At 30.1% G+C, this 5218-nt stretch overlaps 1 long non-coding RNA gene across 1 annotated transcript; it reads left to right on the forward strand.

Annotated features, from left to right (window-relative positions):
- The first annotated feature begins 230 nt into the window (after nt 1–230).
- Nucleotides 231–682, forward strand: LOC123267624. The gene is made up of 2 exons (XR_006510084.1): nt 231–305; nt 505–682. It is a non-coding gene; the product is annotated as an uncharacterized LOC123267624 (long non-coding RNA).
- Nucleotides 683–5218: the final 4536 nt, after the last annotated feature.

Here is a 5218-nt window from a genome sequence, read left to right on the forward strand (position 1 = left end):
GTCAAAAATATTGTAATAAGTTATGAAATTTTGTTCTTAAAAAGAAATGATTGAATTTGAGGCTTTATCCAAGGTCATGGTTTTTTAAAAAATTTTCGCTATTATTATTATTTTTTTATAGACACGTTCAAGCTTGTGGATTTAAAATATCTTAAATTTCTTCTTGCTTCTCCATATTAAAGATTGAGAAAGGAATTAGAAAGGACCTTCTTAATGAGAGTTTATACAATAAGCGAAAAGGAAATTTGGTATAGACCAGGTAGCTCAAATGGTGGAGTAGCCGACATGTCATCGGAAGGTTCTGGGTTCGTGTCCCAGCTCAACAAAAAGCGATCGATAGATCAACAAAAAACTGTAGATCTCATTAATAAACAAAGACCAAAATATTTCTAAAAAAGAATCTATTAGGAAACGAGTGCTGATAACACCAGCCATTTTAACTCAAAATTACTCAATTAGATTAAGAAGTTTTTTTATTTAGTTTATTTAGACTTAAGAAAAAAGGTTCGAGTCCCAGTCCTAGCTATCTGAATTTTTTCTCGCATATTCTATAAACTCTCATTAAGAAGGTCCTTTCCAATTCCTTTCTTCCCCAATTATCCTGTTACGTAAATATTGGAACGCTTTACGTAATAATTACCGTAACTCCTCTTATTTCCCGCTTCACAGCATTATTTAATTTAAACCCAGACCTCCTCCAAAATAACTTTTGTCTTCCTCAAAATTTTCTTGATGCAAGAAATTCTTATTTTTGTGTAGCTTATATAAAATTAGTCAAAAAAATTAATACGGCCCTGATATGTGATAGAATTTTTGAAGTTATTCTGCAATATTTATCAACTAGTTGTGAATTATGTCAGTAATATGTTTATCAAAATATAATGTTTGAGATATATAGTTCTATCACATTTTTGACCAATTTTGGATACTTCAAAACTTTTTGCAACCGAAGACAATTCTTGTTCGCAGCCTGTCTAAAATTTTCCCAAAAAATGTTCAAAATTAAACTTTTATCATTTTTTCAAGAACAAATATTTAAAATGACATCAACAGATAAATATGGATCCATTAATGAATACATTAAACAATATAAGAAAAACTTTCGCAGGAATAAACGAAATGTATTTTTAAAAAATGAACATTCAAAAAAATTAAAAAAATTAAATTTTGAATTAATTTGCAGTACAACGAATTCATAAATGTCTTTATTTTAATTTTGTGATTTTCTCAAGAATAATTGCCTGATAAAGAAATAACTCTGAAAATGAATTTGCAAAGTAATAGTTCATTTAACGCTTAATAAATACAGTTTAACCAAAAAATGCAATAAAAAGCAGCTAAAGAGTGTTTCGTGCTTGGAAATATTTTAAAAATGTATAAAACATGATATCGTGTGGTACAATGAACAAATAGAGACATTTGTATAACGTGACGATGTAGCAGGAACATAAAGGCTCTGCGAATTGGATTAAAGTAAAGAACTATGTGCACATAACAGATAATTGAGAAATCTTTAAGTCATAAGCTCGCTGGGGTCTTCTGCACCTACCATCGACTACAGACTGCAGACTGCACTACTAGGAAGAAGAATTAAATGAAGATGAAGAGCATCACGATGCCAGTTCGGATCGCGTGAGTGAGGTTACAGTGTTCAGTACACGTGTATTCTAGACATCAGATACCACGCGTGGCTATGCGGTCACGCTAAGACCCTTTAATACTCTTTTTTACTTTACCTATTTTATTTCTTGCTGGACTTTTCATCTTATGAATTTGTTATTCTCTGAAGTTGTTAAATTTTCATGCATTCAATTTTAATCCATGCAAAAAGGAAACAAAACTAAGAAATTAAGAAATTTTGTTAAAACAAAGTTAAAACAATGCAATGCATGTTGTCACCACAATGATGATAATTACCTTGGATTTAAACGTGTTTTTATATTGATAGAAGGATTTAGTACGGAGTACTAAAGTGATTTATTAACAAAATTTTTAGTCATTTATTTGGGAGAAAAAAATATTTTTTACCCATCAATATTATGTGTTACAGTTTAATAAATGATTTTTTTATTTTAAACTAGACGACCCGGTGAACTTCGTATCATCTACATATATTTTTGAAAAGTATAGTCAAAACTTAATACAAAATTTTTATTTACATTAAATGCAACGTATTTATACACTTAATTAATTTAAAGCTTTTTGATGGAATACGTTTTTTATCTTTTCTTGCGGTGCGTAAATATATAAAGATGGTGGTTTTCTGACTCACGAACACGCGACGTATAATTTCCCATGCACGAAACACGGAAACTCCGATTTGATTCCCACATTTGATTAACTTCGACAACCTAAGTCAGGTCGTCTTCTCCTTGGTATTTTGAAACAATAACAATAAAAAATTTCTTGCGCACTGACAAACTGATGATAGATTTTATTAATTGGCTTGAAATTAATTTATTTCTTTTAACAACTAACTGACACTTTTTTTTATTTCTGAAAACAAAACAGACCAAAAAGATCGGACCTCACTTCACAGCTAGGAACGGACCCAAAGAGATCAGACCTCATTACTCAGCTCAGAACATTGTGTATTGGAAAACTAAATTGTCATTTTTAGTATTTTCTGTTGTTTATTATTTATGTTTTTCACCGTTTAAACCTTCCCTGAACTTCCAAAATTTCCTGTTTCTCTTGAGATTTTATCAAATTTTATATCTGTAGGAACTGATATTTGAAGAATATGAATTTTTTGACAATTAATACCCCCGCACTCTTATGTGAGGGAGGAATTTCATAAGATCCTATTCGAGATGATTTCTACATTATAAATAAAATATTCTTACAAAACTTCGAGTCTATAGAAACTATTGTTTGGAAATGAACGTTTTTCATTGCTGACGTCCCCGCAATCCCTTTTGGGGTTAGAATTTGATAAAATCCATTCTTAGCTGAACTTAAAATTATACACGAAGATTCCTACCAAATTTAGAGTCTGTAGAAAGTTACAGTTTGGAGATAGAAATTTAACATTCTAACACCCACCCCCGCAATCTTTATTGGGGGTGGGTTGCTGTAAAATCCGCTCTTAAAACATTTCCGCACCACATATGGAAGACTCCAACTAAATTTTCCGTCTGTAGGATCTATAGTTTGAAAATTAAAAATTTTCATTGTTAATATCTGCCCCCGCAACCCCCTGTGGAGTGAGCTATCGTGAAATTCGTCCATAGATTATTTCTTTATCCCCCACAGAAGATTCCTACCAAATTTGGGGTCTATAGGATCCATAGTTTAAAAACGGGAATTATTCATTGTTAACGCCCCCGCAATCCTCTTTGAGGGAGGATTTTTTGAAAATTTTTTTGCATACAAACCTTCTCCTGAAAATTCTGAAGACAACAAAAAAAAATTAGCCCAATCGGTCCAGCCGTTCTCAAGTGATGCGTGGACATACATGCGGCATTTTATTTTTATTTATATAGATAAATTATATTAATATAAACAAAGCTCTATTATATGGAAATAAATATTTGTTTCCACCAAATGATATTTAGTTGTAGGTACTAAATATTTCTTTGGTAAATATTGTCAGTAGATGGTTATGATTTAATTTCAATGTAGTACATAACCTACTAGAAATTTAAATAGCGCGCTACGCGCGCGCCTTAATTTCGACCAATAAGGAATCAGGTCCCATTTTTTTGCGAGTTTCGACTATTGACTAACTTCACACTCTCATGTATTTTTATTGTAGGGATTCACTGACTCTTATTTTATTCAGCTCGATTTTGGGAGATCAATCAAACCTTTGAAAATACACACACTCCTAAATGGCTAATACGTCATTTCTCAGTAGAGTTTAGTTAAATTTTTTTAATATGTCTATTATTGATTTGTTAAAAACTTGTTTAATTTTAAATTTAAAATTTTTACTTAAAATTATTTATTTTAATTATTTTGAGTAAAAAAGTTAATTCATACGCTAAATTTAGTTAAAAAATTATTATCTTTGATACCAATAAACGATTTATTGAGTAGCAATAAATCATTTGTTAAATACTACTAAATATTTACTTGGTGGAAATAAATGGGCTTTAATCTATCTGCAAACTCTGCGATCGAAATTACTTCGAAACAGCTGATCACTTACTTTTTTACTGCCCTTTTTACGGACAAGACAAAACCCAGTTTCTAATGCCCTGGATATGCTACTTGGAGTGCTCTGGATGCTAAACGTACCAAATTTTTGAAATAAAGCCCACCAGAATCTTAAAAGACATCTTCATATACATACAAAATTTAATTTTAAAAAGAATTAAATTTTTGGAAGCTCTACAAAAACCTCATTAAAACTAAAAAATTAAAACTACACAATTGGACACTGTAATGCATTAATGTGTTAAGTGCTATGGAAATCCTATGTACTTAACTCACTATTGCATAACAGAGTCCAATTATAAATTAGTGATAAGACCCCCTCCCTCTTGCAGTAGGGAAAACAATATACTTCTAAGTGCAATAAATTATATTATATATTAAATGGGCTTTAATAAATGATTTAGTGACTATTATTAAATAATTGGTAATGAAAGGTTTGTTACTAAATCATTTAGTAACTATTACCAAATCTTGTTAAATAGAACTAAATCCTTCTATCAGTGATACTTACAAACTTCTTATTAGCACAAACACGGTCTTACCTTTTGGTAATCGATTAATTGACATTGTCATCAATGGAGCCGAAGTAAGAAGAGAGTGTAAAAAAAAGAAGGAAAGAGTATAATGAAAGGTCTACAGCACTTGAAGAAAAATTGATTGCAGAGCCATCGCTGGATTTTATCTCTCCTGAATCTCTGTCTCATTCCGTCTCTTTACCATTTATCAGTCTCCAATGCATCTTGTGTCATGAAAATATTCCTCTTTCCATTTTATTATGTTTTATATACAAAAGGTTCTTTTTGACGTACTCATAATTATTCATTTTACATCGTTATGAATTAAAAAATTATTATTTTCGAGTTATTCTGACACCATTATTATTATTATTATTATTATTATTATTATTATTATTATTATTATTATTATTATTATTAATTTTTTTTTTAATGAATAAAAGTACGAACGAATAATATTAAATATCTTAAATATAGACCACGTAAACTAAAACCGCATGAAAAAAAATAAAAAAGTTAAAAGTGATGGTGAACTGACGGTA

This window comes from Cotesia glomerata, linkage group LG6 (assembly GCF_020080835.1).
Source record: "Cotesia glomerata isolate CgM1 linkage group LG6, MPM_Cglom_v2.3, whole genome shotgun sequence".
In the NCBI taxonomy this organism is placed as follows: Eukaryota; Metazoa; Arthropoda; class Insecta; order Hymenoptera; family Braconidae; genus Cotesia; species Cotesia glomerata.